General features: G+C 37.8%; 1 protein-coding gene and 1 long non-coding RNA gene across 2 annotated transcripts in view; both read right to left on the reverse strand.

Moving 5' to 3' along the window:
* Positions 1–22,158, reverse strand: part of B4GALT1 (beta-1,4-galactosyltransferase 1) — a 112,072-nt gene that overhangs the window by 89,426 nt on the left and 488 nt on the right.
* On the reverse strand, positions 4,562–22,070 carry LOC141498996 (uncharacterized). Its single transcript, XR_012471706.1, has 2 exons — positions 17,620–22,070; positions 4,562–12,667 (listed from the first exon to the last, which is right to left on the reverse strand). It is a non-coding gene; the product is annotated as an uncharacterized LOC141498996 (long non-coding RNA).

Here is a 22,158-nt window from a genome sequence, read left to right on the forward strand (position 1 = left end):
CCATACCTACAATTATTATTATTATTATTTTTAATTTTTTTTCTCTCCCCTTTACTTTTTTCGCCCAAGCAAGTCTATCTATATTCAGGGGGGGAGGGGTATTTTGTTTACTTGTAAACAAGAATATTTTATTAATGAAAAAAATATTTGTACAAAATGAGAATTAAAAAATAAATTAAAAAAAAAGAAAAGAAAACCATCTACTAAGATGGGGGCATCATGGACCTCCCCCCTCAGCCCTGGTGGTCTGGTGAAATCTATGGAATTCTTCTCAAAGGTCTTATTAAAATTGATCATTAGGGGTAGCTAGGTGGCATAGTGGATAAAGCACTGGCCTTGGAGTCAGGAGTACCTGGGTTCAAATCCTGTCTCAGACACTTAATAATTACCTAGCTGTGTGGCCTTGGGCAAGCCACTTAACCCCATTTGCCTTGCAAAAAAAAAAACCTAAAAAAAATTGATCATTAAAGGGAATACTAAATTAAAGTTAGAAATTAGTGAAAATATCCTTTACATCCAAATTCAGATTCCCTGAAGTTCACCCTTAGGAAGGTAGGAGATGAAGAGTATCAGCATTTATCTGTGCAGCCCAGGTTCAGAACTCCTATAATAAGGCAAAGGAAGGACTCCAATCCATATCTATGGAAAATACTATCTTGATGAAACTATAGACTTTGCCAGGAAAGGTCTGGACTATGAAAGAGTATAGAAGGAAAGAATTATAGAACGATGAAATAACAGTCACAGATAATGGGAATTCTATACAAATTAGCATACATGGGTTTTATACAAGCCCTGAATTTTCTGTTTCATGGGAGTCCATTTTTGTGAAGGAACCAACATTTTCCATCACCCATATCTGCAATCTAGAACACTGTACACAATAAGTAATGACATGAAAATTCTCCCAAGCACATTATAGATTTTTAAGGAAATAAATGACTATTTCTCAGTTTGTCTCTGTCAAAAAGACTACTTGTTTTTGGTGGAGAAAAAAGAAATATATTAAATTGATAAAATTATTTCTAAAGCTCTAAATCAGGGTTTTATGATCAGTTTTTTTTTAAAAAAATACATATATTCTAACAATCCTATATCAACATAATTGGTTCCCTACGTAATCCTATGTAGTTTGTACTATACATTTTAAAATGTTATTCTGAAAAGGGGTTCATAGTTACCCCTCATATAGCATGACATACAGATAAAACACTAAAAATCTCCTGCTCTGCCAATTTTTAATGTTTTAGAGTTTTTTCATCTTATTGATTCTTCCAGTATCCCTCTCTTTCCAGATACATAGCCTTTTTAACAAAGAATTTTTTAAAAAAGAGAAAAACAGAAATTCAGTAAAAATGGATCGATTTAGTTTTAAAATGAAATACTATTTCTAATATTGCATAACCACAAACAACTCTTATTCACTAATCTATGCAAAAGCATGAGGGTGGGAATTTTCTCACCTTTCTTCTTTGCAGTCAAGCTTTTTCTTTGTATTTTTGTAATATTCTTTTCTAATTGTTTTGTGCTGACTGTTTTTTCCATTTATGCTATGTAGTCTTCATGTGTCTAAGTCTTCCTAGATTTTCCTTTGTAATAAAATTAACATTTAAAATTGATAGCTGAAAACTTTCAGAAGAAATGAGGAAATTCTTAAACAAGAATATTTTATTAATGTAAAAAAATTTGTACAAAATGAGAATAAAAAATAAAAAAAGAAATGAGGAAATTTCATTGAAATTTGTACCTTCAAATTCATGTTTTACTATTAAATTATTAATGGCTAATATACAAGGCAGTACAGCAACCTAACATCTGGAACCTTTTTGAGTCCTGGGCTAATACTATTCATGCCATAAATTCATTCAACATTCCATAATATATGCACAGCACAGTGGTGGGAACCATAAGAGATTGAGAATCTAGCCAGTCAGTTTTCACCCTCAAGAAACTTACAATCTGTGTTGGCAGGAGGGGAAGAAGAGAGGAAGAAAAAAAAATCACAATGTGTTGGTAGAAACTGAAATTTCTGTAGGCGTGTAGAAATTTCTGTAAGCTCAGATATTTTTCTCCAAGTCTAAGCTTGAAAATAGTATGACTTCACTGACCTATGAAAAAGGCATCGAAAGATCATATCTATGAGTTGTTCTTTAGAAACCTCAAAGTGGAAAAGATTTTTCTCCCTGCCTACTAAAGAAAACAGTCTTAGTTTCATGAGATTTAGGAGCCAGAAACATTGGACCCTCCTTTACTTTTAAAGAAGTTGGGAGAAGGGTGCATGCAAATGAGACTCAAAGAATTTAAATGACTTGGCTAAGATCAAACAGGTAAGAAATTAGCTAATAAAAACTGAAATTTTCCCCAACTGTTATCTCCCACCCCCACATCTGATATGGTGTTATTCTTCAGTCATTTCAGGAATGGTCAACTCTTCATGACTCTATGTTGGGTTTTCATGGCAAAGATACTGGAGTAGTCTGACATTTCCTTATCCAGCTTATTTTAGAAAGGAGGACACTGATGCAAATAGAGTTAAATGGGGTCCACACAGACGGAACTCAGGTTAATCTCATTTCTCAAATGAACCTCTCCTCTGATTTAGCGTCTGTGGATAAAGAAAGTTAAGTGAGGAAGAGTTCCACATCCTTCCTTTAAATATGGCTTTTGCAAAGGTATATCAAATGATGCGAGAGCCACCCTGGGTTTCTTGGATCTGTGAGTAGTTCGTTCATTGAAGACAACAATGAATTACTGGGTTTTATAGCAGAGCAAAATTATGAAACCTCTGGCACTTCTTAAGTTTACCAGAGACATCACAGCCTATTTAAAAATTGTCTCTTTAAAACTTCAGCACACCTCTTCCTTTTAAACCATTCACCATTTTCAGTCTTATCAAGAAAGAGAAGTAATATACAGTTAGATAATACCTAGCTAAAATCTAGGCAGCTAGTTGGTGCAGTGAATAGAGCACCAGCCTTAGGGTCAGGAGAACCAGAGCTTAAATATAGTCTCAGACTCTTAATAGTTACTAGATGCATGACCTTGGATAAATCACTTAACCCTGCCCTGATTACTTCAAATTCAGGGTCATCTTCATTGTCCCGATTCATACCTGGCCACTGCACCCATATGGCTCTGAAGGAAAAAGGCTGGTGACTTAGCACAGCAACCCTCACCCAAATACAATTCACTTGCTTGTCATGGCATCACCTACCTCCCTGATGTCATATTCTTCTCTGATAATGAAGGACAAACACTGTCATCATCATTAGCAAGGCAAGTTTGATATTAATTTGTGAACTTGAGATGATAAAAACTCAATTTAAAGTCAATTTCTTCATAATTTTAAAGAAATATTTCTCAAATTGCAATCAGATATTAAGGACATTCTGCAATTTTCATCATAACAGTAAGTATTGTTAAACCCTAATGCCAGCAATACCCAAGGATAGCTCCTACAACTCAAAATGCTAATCAGTGAGGGAATTTGTTTTGCTTACTAATGCATTTTTGTTAGGGGAATTTTTTTTTCCAATGGAGGTGAGAAGGAGAAGGAAGAGAGGGAAGGGGACAGGAATGTGGTAGCACCACCATCATCACCACTACCACCTCCAAAAAAGAAAAAGGAAAGAAGAACAACTGAGGCAACAAGTTGACTTGGCTCCTGAGTTCAGATCTGGCCTCAGACACTTACTAGCTATGTTACCCCTGGGCAAGTCACTTAACCCTGTTTGCCTCAGTTTTCTCATCCCTAAAAAATGATTTGGAGACAGGAATGGAAAACTGCTCTAGTATCTTTGCTAAGAAAACCCACAGACAAGTCTATGGGGTCACAATGAGTTGGACAGCACTGAAACAACTGAACAAGTCATCTTTTCACTAAATAAGTAGAGAAGAACAAAAGATAGATGATCAGAAGGTTCACAAACAAGTAGGGCAATTTTGAAAACTACACATTGAACTTAGCCATAAAAGGAAATAAACAGAAATCTAGTTCTATGTACAACTTTATGTTCTCTATATATGAAAATGTCTATTTTATCTAATGCTAAGTTCAAAATAGCAAATTAAAAAAAAAGACAACATGCTTATCTCCCAAGTCCTATTAAAAAAAAAAAAAGAGCTATGGTGGGGCAAACAAACCTGTAGGAAAATAAGCCGGGGGTCTCCATCATAACTATTTTTAGTCCTTTCTTCTTCCTCTACCTTGCCTCAAAACAGAATTGTAAAGGCTACCTGTACTAAAAGCTAAAATGCCATCTACAATCTGTAAGTTGTCTCCTCTCCCTCACCATGTAGAAAAGCTTTTCTTCTTCCTCACACTTAAACAAATATTAAAATAGGCAATAATCATTCATCAGGCAAAGGTTAGAATTCACCTTCCTCTGCTTTCTGGCCTGCAGGTACAAAACGAATAACATTCAATTAAACAATCTCCTTTCAAGGAGCACTGAGCTAGGAAGCTTGGACAAGTCACTTAATCCCTATTTGCCTCAGTTCTTTATCTGTAAAATGGGGATACCCTAAAGAAGTCTAGTGTCTTTGTCAAGAAAATTCTCTCTCTCTCTCTCTCTCTCTCTCTCTCTCTCTCTCTCTCTCTCTCTCTCTCTCTCTCTCTCTCTCATATAGGTCCATGAGGCCATACAGAATCAGACAAGGCTGAACAAGAACAACAAAGTAATAACCTGTGGCATGAAAGGAAGGAGAAGATCTGGAAAGACCTCAGGTTAAAAAAGAGATGGAATTAAGTAAATAAAAGCTATCTGTGTCTCCTAAGAATTCACTAGGAAAATCCACCCAATGTACTGGAGTCCTTCATCATTTTCTTTGGACAACCTCTCTGACTTCTCAACTGTCAGGACTGGCTGGCTCTTGCCAAGGAATCAGCCCATCTTCTCTTTCTGTCAAACAGCCCCTTAACTGCTTTTCCTTGTTGGCTTCTTTTGTAGGCTATTACCCAGCTAGCTCTTCATTCCTTGGAGACATTGATGTTTCATGTTTTACCACCATCTAGACATATATGAGTAAAATGATAACATTGCAATGATGCATCTCTGCTGTCATAGAATGCTTGGGGTCAGTAAAAGACTTTAGTAACTTAGTTCATTCTCTCAATCTAAGGTTCAGCTCATTGTTCCAGATACATATATATCATTGGACAAGTTGGCTAGGGAGTCCATGTTGAAATATAGGCAATAATATAGAGATCTGTCTTTCTTAAGGGAATGGTCAGACCAAACTCATTTGAATTATGTTGTTCTCATCCAGGAGGCTTTGCAGTATCTTAGGCCATGATGCAATCAGGATGATGTCATTCATTACAGAAGCACTTGGAGAACCTCAACATCCATAGGGAATTCCTCCTCCACCTGCCTCTTCAGTAGATCTCCATTAGAATTGCAAATATCTACAATGAGCAGACACATCACCCAGCTTTTGTGGTTTGACTATTATTAGGGGAGAGTATAGAAATTTTCAAGGAATACTGAATGATTTCAGAAATATGCGTGGGAGACATCTTGGATTGAGTCACTTGTTTTTACTAATTCCAATAAAAACAGTATAATGAAAGTTTCTAAATATTCCAGTAAATTTGTGAGTGAGTAAAGATGTATGATCCAATGCTAAATATTGCTTGCAAAGGCCTACTGGTTTGTTACCAATATCTTCATTGAGGATGCCTTCGATTCTTTTTAGCATACAAAATACATATCTTCAGTATCTTCCCCTCTTCTTCAGGTATCTAGTATATCAGTTCCTCAATCACCTCAAATTTTATTATGGCAGAACACAACACTCTTAAACACCATTTAAAAATTTACTAAAAGAAAACAGATTTGACACTTGGCACTTGTTAACAATCAGCAGAGTACAAATCTAAGCATACTGGATAGAAAGCCAGTAGAAGGTAGCTAGGTGTCTCAGTAGATGAAGCACCTGCCCTGGAGTCAAGAGGATGATCTGAGTTCAAATCTGTCCTCAGATACTTAATAGTTGAGTGATCCTGGGCAAATCACTTAACCCCAGGGTCACCTACCCCATTTCCCTCTCCCCCATGAGGATCAGAATCTGGGTTCAGTTCCTGCCTATCACTCAGCCTAGCATTTTGACTTCAGGGATGTCATTTAACCTCAGTGTAAAACTACAACAGAAACAGGATCCCTGTGGTCTTTTAAAAATTGTATCATTGTCATCTAAGTTTTAATGTATTTTTATTTATTTTATTAAATGTTTTACAATTATGTTTTAATTTGGTTCCTGCTGTACTTGGCAAGGTTGTGGGCCATGCTTGATACCTTTACTACAGTCAAATTTCTAAGAGTATCAATTTCAAAACTGAATCACCAGAAGGAATTTCTACATGGTGAGGGTGAGGAGACAACTTACAGGAAAATCATAAGTCCAGGAAAAAAAACCTAAACATTATTTCTTTACCCCATCTTTTTTCAATTAAAAAAATCCTACAAAATGAGTATCCCAGATTAGAGTCAAGAGTAGAAGACTATTCTGTTAGTCAGTCTCTTGATAAATCAAAATATATTTGAATTAAAAAAATCCTTAGACAACTCTCAAATCACCATTAAACATGAGCTAATTAATTAATTTTATATGAATTTGAATAAAGGCAGAACACCTTTGAGCCTCTGTATTTGCATTAGATTTATTACAGAGTTCAACATCAAGAAATATCAACTGGCCATCCACTTTGGACAGGCAAATCAAGTCAACAGACATTTATTATGTGCCTATATGTACTGGCATATAATAAGTATTAACACAACAAGGTGTTAAGTGCTAGAGATACAAAGAAAGGCAAAAAAATCATCACTGTTCATTAGGACCACAAAATCTAATGGAGGAGTCAATGTTCAACAACCATATAGAATGTAAGTTAGAAATAATCACAGTTAAGAGGTAGTTAGGTGGTGAAGAATAGAGTGGGTTAGAGAGCCAGACCTGTAATCAGGAAGACTTATCTTTATGTGTTCAAATCCAGACTTACACATTTACTAGCTTTATAAAACTAGTCAACTCACATAGCCCTATTTGTTGCTGTTCCTCAACTCTAAAATAAGTTGAAGAAAGAAATGGCAAACCACTCCAGCATCTTTGCCAAGAAAACCCTAAATTAGGTCAAAGAGTCAGACGCAACAGAACTACAAAAAAAAAAAATACATTGAAAGGCACTAGTATTAAGGGAACTGGAAAAAGCTTCTTGTAAGAAGGTGAGATTTTAACTGGTACCTGAATGAAGCCAAAGACAAAGGACCTAAAGGCGAGGAGAAAGAGCATTCTAGGCATGTTCACTTTATTCATCTTGAATAAACTTAAAAGCAACTACCTAAGACAGGAATGCTGGTCTAGAAGTCATGAAGATCTCCAGTCAAATCTAAACTCCAGATACTTACTAACTCCACCCTGGTGGCACATCACATAACTGGCTGTCTGTTTCCTGACCAGGAAAAAAAATCTACTTCACAGGCTTGTGAGAACTAAATGACAGATAATATTTGTAAAGTACTTAACACGCTATAACATAAATGCCTTTTCTCTTCTCTTTCCCCGCTTTTCCCCTATAGGTTTTCACACAAGAGCCTATATAATCTCCAAGCTATGAAGGTCAGAAAACCAAAGATCTAAGGCAGGAAGAGCCATAAGAGACCATCCAGGCCAACCTTCTCACTGCACAGAAAAGTGAGGGTACTTGCCCAAGGTCACACAGATAGTAAGTGATAAGAGTTGGAACTAGAATCCAGATCTACTGACTCCAAACACAGAGCTTAATGGGGCAAATATTTGGATCCCAATAAAAAGAACACCATTCAAATTACAAAGAGAAAAAAGGCTCTACCCCTTTAATCTGTATTATCAGTATAGTTAACCACTTACATTTGCAAAGTACTTTAGCATTTACAAAGCATTATTTTACATGCTTTTTCATATGACTACTACAAAAACTCTTTGAGGTTGTGGCAGGATAGATATTATCAAAGCCATTTTACAGAAGAAAAAACTAAAGGTCATACTGATTAAAAGCCTAGCATAATATCATATATCTAGCAAAAGATCCAATCATATTCTCAAATTCAAAGACTAACTTTAACCACTGCTTGCTTTTCTTGTCTTTCAAGTCCCAAAATGAGGAAGCCTCCCAGCTAAATTACCAAGTAGTTTCCACAAGTGGCAGAGACAAGGGATCATCTTGTATGCCCAAAATCTGTCAGGGAAAATTTCAAACTTCCTTGTGATAGACATATATATATATATATATGCATGCTAGTAACAGTAATTAATTTAACACTGCATAGATGTGTTAATCCAGATGTCTGCAAGGGCTTGAGGAGACACAAGCTTCTTGTGTCCCCAAGCTAGAAGGGATTCAGATATGGTCCCAGCAGCAGAATGAAATTGCAATTCAAGAATAAGCTCAAGTATAAACAGAGTTCTCTAGCTTGTCTGTGGAACAGATGAAAATAATAACAAAAGACTCTGCATAGATATAAAAAAATATGGACACTAATGCACTACATTGGTGGACTTGTGAACTGGTCCAGCCCTTCTGGATGACAATTTGAAACCATACTCAAAGGCCATGAAACTGTGAGTACTCTTTGTCTCAGCAATACCACTATTAGTCTATATCTCACAGAGTTCATAAAAAAGTATTGATAGCAGCTCTTTTATGGTAGCAAAGAATCGGAATGGAGGGGGTACCCATCAAATGGGGAGTGGTTGAACAAATTTTGGTATATGATTGTGATAGAATACTACTGTGCTTTAAGAAATGATGAGCAAGGGGCAGCTAGGTGGCACAGTGGATAGAGTACCAGCCTTGGAGTCAGGAGTACCTGAGTTCAAATCTGACCTCAGACACTTAATAATTACCTAGCTGTGTGGCCTTGGGCAAACCACTTAACCCCATTGCCTTGAAAAACAAAAATTAAATAAATGAATGAATGAATGAATGAATGATGAGCAAGTGAATTTCAGAAAAACCTGGAAAGACTTTTATAAATGGATGAAAAGGGAAGTAAGCAGAACCAGAACACTGTACACAATAAGAATAATACTGTAAAGATGATCAATTATTAAAGACAGTTACTCTAATCAGTACCATGATCCAAGGCAATTCCAAAGGACCCAGGACAAAAAATGCTTATTCACTTACAGAAAGAACTATGGACTCGAGTAAAGACTGAAGCATTTTTTCTTCATGTTTCTTGCCTCTTTTTTTTTGGTAACATGGCTAATATGGAAATGTTTTACACGATTTCATATGAATATCTGGTATCAATTTGCTTGCTCTCTCAATGAGTAGGGAAATAGGGGATAGCAGGAAGGGGAGAATTTGAAACTCAAATTTTTTTTTAAAAAACGTTAAAAATAAAAACAAAAGGATCCTCACACTTATATAGCCCTTTATTCTTCAGAGAAAGGAGAGTGAGACAGTGGCTGTTCAATTTTGGCACTTTAAATATGAACCCTTTTCCTAACCAAGAGTCAATATGCTACTTATAGGAACTGAGTCACACCTTCACTGACATTCTTGCTATAAATAAAATGAGAAGACATAAAGAAGTTGTAGTTGAACAGGAGAATAGCTCACAAATTTTCTCCAGAGAGGTGAATAATGAGATGGTTTCATCATGTACCCCCAAAGGCAACAGTGAAGCTGCATATTACTAGTCACCTTGCCTAGTAGTGTTCATAATTAATAAAAGCAGAAAGGCCACTAGAAATACAATTGCGGCTCATGTACCAACATCTATTTCAAAAGGATTCAGAAAAGTAATTAATTAATCTCTTGAAAAAAATCTTAAAAACAAAGTCTTCATATGCCTTGATGTTCCCATGATGAATGAAGGTGGATACTGGTTAATTAGGGAAAAAAATAAATTGAAAAACATAGGTCAGGTTTAAGGAATATGAGAGAGGATGGTTAGGTGTTGAAATAGGTAAGAGTACCAGCCCTGGAGTCAGAGGAGCCTGAGTTCAAATACCTCAGACACTTAATAATCGTCTAGCTATGTGACCAAGGGCAAAGTCACTTAACCCCACTGCCTTAAATAAATAAAATTCTTTAAAAAAAAGAAATGAGAGAGAGAGAGAGAGAGAGAGAGAGAGAGAGAATCAATATCAGTCCTTGTGACCCTTTCTTAGCAAAGCTACTAGAGTGGTTTGCCATTTCCTTTTACATTTCACTTTATGTTGAGAAAACTGAGGCAAATGGGGTGGTCAGTTGCTCAGGATCATACAGCTAGTAAGTATGTCTGAAATTAGAAATTAGAAACCAATAGTCTCTAGACTACCACAAGAACTGTGCAAACATCAAAAGACAACACAACAAAATTAACACCTTTGTCAGTAGACAGGAAATAACTTGTCAAGTTACTCTGAGCAACAAGCTTAAGGATTGTATAATTTCTCTGAATCTCATGACCTCTCAAACTCTTCAAAACAGAAATTATATACCTAAAGATAAAGCAACTTAAGCTGTTTCCATGGTCTAGGATACCCAGAATCCAAAAGAAGGTTCAAAACAAAACAACCCATTCAGCATTCCTCCCTCATGTACCTCCCTACTAGTATCAAGGTTGCACATGTAAACCCAATTTACATACAAAGTCTACCTACTCACATACTCTAGTGTCCCCCTTTTATCTTGCACTGAAGAAACCCTCCAGGAGCAAGAACCTGCAGAGTCAAAACCCCACAGCAGTACTGAAAAGCTCCAAACTGCAAGCATTAAATACAGAGGGAGAAGGTCAGGGGACCAGGACAGGTGTGATGTGTGTGTGTGTGTGTGTGTGTATCACACCTCACCTAAGCCTAAGGGAAAGAGTACAGTTTCTAGCTAGCACCATATCAGATCTTCTCAAAATCAAATGGGGTAAAGACCTAAGTGGGTGAACCAATGGGAGAAGCCTAAGATCTAGCCCTGAATGAAATCACTTCAGAGAGGTAGGAATCAGAAAGTAAGCAGAAGGGGAAAATTGGGGGGGGGGGTAGCGAGGAAGACTAAAATTACCAAGATTTCAGGAAAAAGAAAACTCAAAGACACTGAACATAAACAGATAAGTCAGCAGAGAAATGAGTAACAGAAGGGAATATGGTCTCCAGAGCTAGTAAATGTTTTTAAACTTCTAGAAATATTTGGGGAAAAAAAAGTTTAAATGATCAAACACTTGATGAGACAGGGCTGCTCATAGAACTTTGGTGTCCACCTGTCCTCCAACACTCACCTGGGGGTTCCAAGAAGCTATAGTAGGTGCAAGAGCACCAGTCCAATAAAACTGTCTCAGCAGACCAGCTAAAGACCAGGTTGAGGGGACCTGATAGGCCTCAAACTCATCAGTGAATTAGAGGGCTGTCTACCCCAAGCATGTGAAGGCCTCCTAATGAAATGGGTAGCTGAGAGCAATTAAGCAGTGCTAAGAGCTTGGTCAGACATTCAAGTTACCAAGGTCATCCACTGCATCCTAGCACCTAGAATTTTGTCCCATACTAGACTTCAATGTTTCAGGACTATGCCACTCAGCCTTACTTAAATCCAATTCACAAATAAGTCAAGATAGGGGCAGCTAGGTGGCGCAGTGGGTAGAGCCCTGAACTCAAGAGGAACTGAGTGCAAATCTGAATTCAGACACTTAATAATTGCCTAGCTATGTGACCTTAGGCAAGTCACTGTAACTCCACTGCCCTGCAAATAATAATAATAATAATAATAATAATAATAATAATAATAAAAGTCAAAATATTACTAATGATGTCACTGATGTCACTAATGATGTATTTGAAAAGGGAACAACTACTTTTGTGGAAATTTTAATAGATTGCCTTGATTATATTGATTTCCTACATAATCTGAACACTTAAAAGACATTATTTATCCTTCATTTTCAAAGAAGACTAATGACATTAATACTGGAATCAGGGTACACTGGGTGTGTTTGGCTTTGATAATTGTTCTTTGTTCCTGAAGATCATAACATCAGGGAGGTGATACCCTAACATGCATGTGAATTAGATGCGAGTGAGAGTCCTATGCTAAGTGATCAGCCTCACCAATGGTCTGATATGAATCTGGACTATGGAGATATCCCTGGGATTTGAGGCAATCAGGGTTAAGTGACTTGCCCAAGGTCACATAGCTATTACCTGTCAGAGTCTGGATTTGAATTCAGGTCCTCCTGACTTCAGGGCTGGCACTCTACCCATTTGCACCATCTGGCTGATTACTTTGTATTAAGTCAGAAAGTGCTGTCATAGATCAGGCAGAAGTGGTTCATTAGAATATTTAGAGTGGAAATGGCTCTGGATTCGCTAAGCTCAAGTTTCCTTTGTTTCTACAGTTCTGTTTTGCTCATGAAATACAGTGCCTTCTTTGATGCAGGCACACTATGCTGGACCATCCTGCACCAGTCTTTCCCATGTCTCAGAGTCAATGTTAATGTTCTTCTGAAATACCTCAAGAGTGTCTTTATACTGCTTCTGCTGAGAACTCACCTTATAGAAGTTCTTTGTAAACTAGTCTTTTGTGTATTTGTGCATTTGGCATCCAAATTATGTGGGTAGACCATTTGGAGTTGTGCTCTCTGTTGAAACAGTTTGAATGCTTCAGGCAGCTTTGAAGAAGACCTCAGAGTTCAGTACCTTCAGGATCATCCTGAGACAATTCAAGTGGAAGGGATTCAATTTTCCCAGGTTTCACAAGCAAAGAACAATGAAGTAAAAATGCAGGCTCTGTAGACCTTTACTCTGGTATGCAGCCTGGTAAGTACAAGGCCACACCTTGGAATCAGACAGACCAGCTTTCAAATTTTGTTTGTGAAATCTATTAGTAGCATGGGGTGAAAGCAGGGACCTTAGGCAAATCACTTAACCTCTGAACCTAAGTTTCTTCAATCTACAAAAAATGGAGAAATAGGTTATCTTATCATTTAAAACTCTTATCCATAAAGCAAGGTGGACTATGAATACAGCACATGTTATATCCTTTGATGTCTGATGCAATTTACTGTTCTTCCTCCAATGTTGAGGGGTTTATAGGATTACAGATTTAGAGTTGGAGAAATCTGTTAACAATGTAATGACTATCAGCCTGCGGGGGGGGGGGGGGGGGGGGGGGGGAAGATTCGGAGAAAATTGAAAAATTCAAAAAAACAATTAAAAAAATAACAAAAACATCTTTTGTTAAAAGGAGGGGGTGGTAGTTGCAGAAGGAGGTGAGGGGTGGGATGTGTCCAAAATTATTTTGTACTTAAAAAGTATGAATGAAACTTGCTTTTTAAAAATTAAGTGCTCTGAAAATTTGTAAACTCCTTTGGGCTTTAGGGATTGTATTTTATACAGCTTTCTATCAACCAAACAGCTATGAACAGAGGAAACATTCAAATACACAAATCTTCAGGATTGAAACCATCTGCCTATAGAGTTTGTTGGCCGCCATGAATTTGTATCATATGGCTGACTCTTTGTGCCCATCATTAGTAAGGACAAAAATTCGTGAAAGAAGATCTGTGTCTACTCATTGTTCAGATTATAAACTGGTGATAGAGTGATAAGGAAGGGGGAGGATGAAGACTGAAAGAGGATTCTTGCAACTTGTTCTCCATCTGCCACCAGTTAGTACAAGACTCCACAAAGAAATGAATGCTTTTCTATCATCTGAAACCAGGTCTTGCACAGGGGACCTCTGAAAAAAGGGTTTGTCCCACAAACCTGCCAGATCTCATGCATCTGGGATCAAATCCTTAAAAATAAAGAATGCCTATGCCTTGCCTATTTTTTCCACATTGTATCACATCAGATACAAAATGTAAAAGAATGTTAAAGCTTCAGCAGAACTATAATTATATCACTAGTATCCCTAAGGCAAACTATGGCTAATATTTTTGGTCTGCAGCTAAGAAATGGAATAACTATTTTAAAATGTAAAAAACCCTTCTTTTCTTGCTGGCATACAAAAAAAAACAGGTTGAATGCTTAGTTTGCTGACTCCTGACCTAAAGGCATCCTGGGTATATTGCTCAAAATAAAATACTTTTAATAATGCCTAGTTCCTTAGCTATATTCACCTGAATTTTCTTTAAAAATAAGATATATACAAAACAAAACCTACCACAGGAGACCAGTACCACTTACAAGTAAAATAGTGCCACACTAATGTGGATCATTTTCACTTAAGTTGACATTAAATATCTAGTCTGCAATTTAATTCTCACATTATACTTGTTTTTATCCAAAAATGCTTTGAGAAATTCACTTAATCCTGCTGACCAACTTTTGCTTTTATAAGTACATACAAATCGAAAGACAAACTGTCTTAGTGAATTGAGCAACAGCCTCAGAATCAGGAAGACTGAAGGGTCAAGGTTCATTTTAACACATGCTACTGTTGGTATGATCTAAGTGAATCTCAGTGCCTCAACTAAAGATCAAAGACTGAATTACTGAAGATTAGTTGAGATTGTTTTCTTAATGGGAGAGTCCCCATACCACAGCTTCAGGCTAAAAAATTAAAATAAATGCCTCCACAGATAACTTTAGTAAAAGTAACATAATAGTAACACGTGCCATAAGGTTTGTTCTATCACTTTGGACAATCTTTTTTTTTCCTTTTTTTTTCTTTAAAGAGAGAAAGGTCAGACATCTGTATAATCCCTATCTAAGGATACAGATCAACAACTGTAATTTCATTATGGAAAGTGGCATGAAGTCCTGCAAGGTTAAGTGACTGCTCCAGAGTAATACAACTAGCCAAGTATGACACAATGAATCTGAAGCCTGCCTTCCATACTTATTAGATGGGCACCCCATGTCTCCAAATCTCAAATTACTTATCTGTGAAAATAAAATCTGTATTAAAGGATTAGAGTGAGGATAAAATATTTAAAAAGAGTTCTGAAAACTTTAAAATAATAAGTAAAATAGAAACCATTGCAAACAATCCTTTTCTTCACCTCAAAAACACCAAATAGTCCTCCTTATTCTCTCCTCCTTTTATCCAATCTAAAAATGAGGAGACCACAAAGCCAATAGGGGGATGCTGATGAATGTTGAACAATCAAGTTAGGAAGAAAGAGAAGTAGGATACTGATAGACACACTTTTAAATTTAATCGATATTAGCAATATTTTTTCATTACTTTCTTAAGTCTAGACAACCAAAAACAAAAAAACAAAACCCCCAACAAATCAAACCTAGTTTACCAGCAGTCTTAAAGAATTTATGAGATATAAATGCTCAAAGTACAACTGGTTCTCCAGATGACAACCCTGGTCACCCTTTCTATTTATCCCTTTTATATCACTCCCTTCTACAATTGCCCAAAATTTCATACTTGCTCCTAAAATAAGACTGTCTCTTGGAATCACTTCCCCCCACCCCTTTTATAATGCCTTCTCAAAATCTGCAAATTCATCCAAGTCTCCCCCATCCTTTAAAGAAATCTTCAAAAGACTCTCCTGCTCCCTTAAGCTAGCTACAATCCTAGACTAGAGTACATATTAACTGAAACAAAGTAAAATAACTGAATATATTGATACGTAATATGTCCTGCTACAATCATTAATTTTATATAGTTTTACACTTGAGTTCAAAACATTTAACACTTTAATTCTTCATTATGAAACTATTATTTATTACATGGAATACTGAGAATACCTTTGTTCACTTCTCAAATTCTAACCTTATTTATAATTTCCTTCCAGAAATTTTATCTCCATTATTTGGGTATAAATGTCTTAACCTTTTATGGCATTTGTCATAATATTACATTTTGGGGATTCCTGAAACTTCAGAGTATGCCTCTCAATACATCAACATATTTGTCAAGAGGTAGCTAGTGGTTAGTAGAAGGAGCACTGGACCTTAAATCAGGTAGGTCTGAGATTAAATCAGGCCTCAAGCACCTCCTAACTTTGTGACCCAGGTTAAGTCATTTAACCTTCTGAATGCCTGAAAAAAATGGGCTTATACTAAACACTAGAGAAAGAAATGACAAATCACTCCAGTATCTTTGCCAAGAAAATGCTAAATGAAATCAGAGGGTCACATGATAGAAACAACTTAACAATAAAATTTAACAGAATTCATCATTCTTAAAAAACATGTGTAAAACAAATGATTTTTAAAAACAGTCTTGTGAAGATATCTAAACCTTAAAGATTCAAATGAACTTCTCACAATGCTTTTGGTATAGCCTTGAATAAAACAGAGCTTCTTTTGTAAAAAGGGCCTCCCAGGGGAGGCTAGGTGGCACAGTGGATAGAGCACCTGCCCTGGAGACAGGAGTACCTGAGTTCAAATCCTGCGCTAGACACTAAATAATTACCTAGCTGTGTGGCCTTGGGCAAGCCACTCAATCCCATTGCCTTGCAAAAACCTAAAAAAACAATAAAAAAAAAATTGCCTTCCCTCTCAGTCTTCAGTACTTGACTTGTTCACAATTAAGCTTTTTTTCCCCCCTTCAAAGCAAGGATCAGAAGCTGTTTTTTAGAACAGGTTCTCTAATTTAAAAGAAACCTCCAATGTACTAGAGAAACCAGTAACAATTCCTACTGCTGCCAGGTCCCTCTGAAGGTCTCTGCTTGTTTTCTGAGGATTAATTAGGCTGTTTCACAAAAATAGTTTGTTAGTTCTTAGAATTGTTTTTTCTTTTTGATAGTACTTTCCTCTGAGCTTCAGAGAAAATATTTTGTTTCACTGTGGGCTTGAACCATCCTTTCAATCTTCCTGAAGCCAACAGCTGCCGAAATATCTTTAACAGCCATTGAAGCACACATTTTAAGAGCTACAAGTTTTTGCCTGTTTCACTGGAGTAGCTAACAACAATTCTTAAAAACCACATAGTTAAAAACAAACTTAAAGCAGTAAACACATGTACAGTATTATAGCAGAAAATCTAGTACTCAAAAGGTGGGAAAACCAGTTTAATTTTTCACATCTGGTCAAGGTCAGACATATACACAGGCATATAAATATTGCTACAATGAAATGAAACCATATCAAAATTGTTTGTTCAAGTAATTGGCTTGATATGGTAGCATCTCTTCATCTAAACTCGGCCTTCCATTTACTTTCTTGTCATTAACCTCTCAATTCTCTTATCACTCCAATGAAGCTACATTCTCCAAACCTACCAATGATCTCTAAGTTGGCAAATGCAGGGGTCTTCTCTCAATCTTCATCCTCAACTCCTCTGACACTTGAGCATTGTCCTCCCAGAATGATTTTAACAGTATAGTGCTCTCTAGGTTCTCCACTAAGCATCTGTAATGACTGATTTTTCTCAGTTTCTTTTACTGACTCACTATTCATATCAAGCCTCACTGAAAACACCTCAAAGGCTCTGTTCTGGTTTTCTTTTCTCTATATTCCCTCTCATTTGGTGACTTCATAACCCCCCATGGCTGTCACTATTGTTATCTGTCTAGAGATGATAATTACTCTCAATATATAAATCCTCGATATATAAATCCAACCCTAAGCTCTCTCCCAAATGCCTATCCTAGAGCACTACACAGTTTGAACTGGATGTCCTCTAAAGCAATTCGAATTCAACATGTCAAAAAACAATACCTATTATCTATCAATAATCATTTATTAAATACCTACTATGTGCCAGGATAGCCAGGTGTCTGAAGTAGATAGTGCACCTGGACTGGAGTCAGGAAGACTCTTCTTACTGAGTTCAAATTTGACTTCAGATATTGATCAGTTGTGTGACCCTGAGCAAGTCATTTCACCTTGTTTGTCTCAGTTTCCTCACCTACAAAATGAGCTTGAGAAGGAAATGGTAAATCACTTCAGTATCTATGTCAAGAAAACCCCAAATGGAGTCATGAAGAATAGGACAATGACAACATGTACCAGTCATTGAGGTAAGCACTGGTGATGCCAAGAAAGGCAAAAGACTGCCCCTGCTCTAGAGAAGCTCCAGAGAATCTAAATAAGGAGACAATGTGAAAATAACTATGTACAAATAAGTTAGATATAGGAAAGTAATCAGCAGAAGGAAGAGGGAAAGCAGATTTTACTGGAATTCAAAGGAAGCCCTGGAAATGAGAGTGATGAGAAAGGAGTACATTCCAGACATGGGGATCACTCAGAGAAAATGCCCAGAGCATAATGATGGAATGTCTGGTTAAGGGAAAAGCCAAGAGCCCTGGGTCACTGGATCAGAGTGAGGAGGGAGGGGTTGGTGTAAAATAAGGTGGGGGGGGGGGAAGAGTTGGCTAGGTTAGAGGGCTTGGAAATGCCAAATCATCCATCCAAACATACTCAAAATCTTCCGAGCTCTCCTTCACTCCACCAACATACAGTAGGCTCTTAATGATGTTTATTTACTGATTGATTCAAATCTTGTTATTTTACCTATACAATAACTCTTGAAACTGACTTCTCCCTAATTCATTCCCTGTCTCTACTTATAATGGTCTCCTAATTAATCTCTCTGCCTCAAGTCTCTATCCACAAATGTCAAAATTATTTTCCCTAAATCACAGATTTAACTGTTGTCACTCCCCTACTCAAAAAAATTCAATTCTACTCTCTTGCTCTTAGCAAAAATATCATCTGGTCTTTAAGGTCCTTCATAATCAGTAGTAGATTTACTAATTTTCTATTTTAGGCAAACTGGTCTTCTTGCTCCTCTACATAAACACCCATCTTTTCTCCATGTCTTTGTTCACTTGGTTCCTATCCCTGGAATACACTACCTCCTCCCCTCCACCTCCCAGAAAAGCCTTTCTCCCTTCAAGACTTAGATTAAGCACCACCACCCACCACCATCCTTTTTCCCCAATAAGTTTTTCTTGATCGGCTCCCTCCCCCTCAAGATGCTAGTTCATTATCTTATTTGCATAATTATCCCTACATAATACTGCTTCTGCGATAGAATGGCAACTCCCCTCTCTATTTCTGAAGTCTAGCCTGATGCTCAGCACAATAAGGAATGTGAAGCAATATGGATTTGGTACTCAGTAAGATGTATTGATTGAGACAATTGTCTTGGTATACATATTTTGTTCCAAGGGTTTAACTAGTGGCAAGAAGTATGTGAAGGGGAAATGAGAAAAATGACAGATCTAAGATAAGAAATGGGTAAGTTACTCCTCATAGTATGATTTAAAAACTCATGAGATACCAATGTGATTTTTTTTTAAAGTTTTTTGCAAGGCAATGGGGTTAAGTGGCTTGCCCAAGGCCACACCGGTAGGTAATTATTAAGTGTCTGAGGCTGGATTTGAACTCAGGTACTCCTGACTCCAGGGCTGGTGCTCTATTCACTGTGCCACCTAGCCGCCCCTAGCAAAGTGATTTTAACCAGTGGAATGAAGCTTTGGGCAGATAGGACATGATAGAAAGGCTATACTGGCCATCATACCAGGGAAAGGAATTGTAAGAAGTGAAAAAAGCCACAACAAACCCTACGTACAGTTTCTCCCACCAACCTCAAAAACCACCCCACAAGGTATCAACCAACATCTGCCTTACTTCACAACTACACCAACCCATGACTGTCTTTTAGTACAAAAACAAGATGAATTTTTATTAGCTAACAGCACAAAGGCAAACATCTGAAACCACATGAAACTTGACTAAGTTCTTTAAATGGATAAAATTTAAAAACAAGATCCTCTACATACTTACTTCCACCCCTTATCCAAGAATGCTCAGAATAAGCCCCACATTGTGAACTTAAATGAAATAATTGCATAAATTTTTAAAAAATCCATATTTGTCATCAAAGGGAATTTAAGTGGTGTTCACAGTCTTTCCAGAGAGCAATCAAGCTTTAAAATAAACTCAAGTTAGAAAATAGGAAATGTAGTATTAGGGAAAAAACCAAACTAATTCTTAGTAAATATTTTTTAGCAATAGCATCTACACTAAGTAGCATTTTAACAATAGTGTTCTGATTTCAATCAAAAGTATGACACTAATCTGTTCCCTTGTTCCCAAGTGCTTATTCTGGTAATATTTCCAAAATAATTCTAGACAACCCTCACATATGAATTTTTAAAAAGTCGTACACACTGGTCACTCAAAAATCCTGGCTTCATTCCTTAGTTCTTTTTCCCATCCTCTCCCCTTCAAAAGTTGCTTATTTCTCAATGTTCTTTCACGATTCAGAAATCTTACTAAATGGAATTCAGGGCCTCAAGAGAAGTACCTGATTGTATTGAAGTTTTTGGCACATCAATCCAGCAATTAAAGTCTAAAGTTTTCAATTCTCTCACAAGCTGACTTTCCTTTAGTGTCAGCCCAATCATTCTCATTTGATCCACTTCACTATCTGAGATAGTTTTATTCTAAATTTAATGATAGGGAAACTGAGGTCCAGTGGGGGTGACTTTGCCCAAACTCACAAGCAAGAAAAGTATCCAAACCCGGCTAAGATGCTTTGTATACACCACTTGCCTGTGTCCCATGTAAAATAATCAGAACCCTCCCTAGACACACAAAAAAGTATCACGGTAATTACAGAAAAATAGTTGAGCAACACTTCTTGGGCAGCCTATTATGAAGCAACAAGTTTCCGGAAGGTCTTTTGGAATATGGTTCATAAAATGCCCCAGGAACTCTCAAAATAAAAAAAAATGTGAATGGAGAAAATGAAAACTAGGAAAATACACTTAAACTAAGCATTCTTATGGGACTGCTTTTTTTGGGGGTGGGGAGCAGAATCAATGAGGAGTCTGAGTAAGTCAAAAGAATTTCAACTCATTTTTACTTCTTTATCAGTGATTTTAGAACAAAATTAATGTCTAGGCGACTCAGATTTCAACCTAAGGTGGGTTTGGATTGTTAGATATTCCATGGGGGGGGCAGGAAGAGGGAAAGGAGGGGGAGACAGCAGGGGGCCTGGAGCTGGTGCGTTCCCAATTCATTCCATTAGTTAGTTTACCATCATTAGGGAAGAGCACTGGAATTTTCGGGGGTGGGCAAAAAAATAAAGAAATAAAGGGAAAACCAGCATCAACAAAAACCAAAAACAACAGAAAAAAATCCTTAAAAACCTAAAACAACAGCGGGGAGGGGCGGGGGGGGGGGAATCACACATAACAGAAGAAGAAACTCAAAAAATAAACGGAAAAGTAAGTTCGATTGGAAGAAAATAGGGCTATGTCCGGGAGCCTAGCAGCCAGCATGGAAGGGATGTCTGTTTGCACACTGCCGCCTCCCACTATACACATTCACCCTCACGTATGCCCTCGAAACTTGAAAACGGAGCGAGAGGACTGGAATGGACAGAAAACAAGCTTAGAGAAAAAATCGCTAGTCACTAGGATTAAAGTTGTGTCCGCAACATCGCCCCCACTACGCGCCTGCACACCCACAAACACACACACACCTGAGAAACTCAAAAACCGCCGAAGGGGATATCAGCACTGCCCCATTACACTTACACACACACCCACGGAAGCGGATGGGCAGACAACAAGACTAGAGAAGCTTTGCAGTCAAGTATTTAAGTTGTCTACACACTGCCCCCACTACACACACTTTGTCTCACACACAAACATTCACACACCAACAGAAACTCGACAACAGAGGAAGAAAGGGGACAGGCAGACAGCTAGGCTCAAAGTCAAGTCCGCAAACCCCCCCCCCCCCCCGAAACACAGGAGAAAAACTGGAGAATCAACGGAAAAGGGAAGGGCAGAAAATAAGGTTAGAGGGGAGGCTCGCAGCCGGAATAAAGTGAGGTCTGTACATTGCCCCCGATCACGCGTTCACATACACAGACTCACACACTTACACACACACACATACATTCTCTCATACATACACACATTCAAACACATACACATACACTCAGTCTCACACAAACTCACTCTCACAGTCTCACAGCCACACACACCCTCACACACACACAATACTCACAAACAACACACTTAAACTCAGTCATACACTTACACGCACTCTCACAGACATACATATATTCTAACACACACACACACACACACACACACACACACACACACACACACACAGAGGCACAACCGCAGGACCGCGCACACACCCCGGCGGAGCCTCCCGCCCCTTGCAGCCCCTCGGAAGCCCGGTCAGGTCCGGCGGGGGCCCCGGACTCCGGACTCGCCTCTCCCCCCCTGCGCCCCCGGCCCCGCAGGCCCCCCGCCGGGGCTG

This window comes from Macrotis lagotis, chromosome X (genome assembly GCF_037893015.1).
Source record: "Macrotis lagotis isolate mMagLag1 chromosome X, bilby.v1.9.chrom.fasta, whole genome shotgun sequence".
Taxonomy (NCBI): Eukaryota; Metazoa; Chordata; class Mammalia; order Peramelemorphia; family Peramelidae; genus Macrotis; species Macrotis lagotis.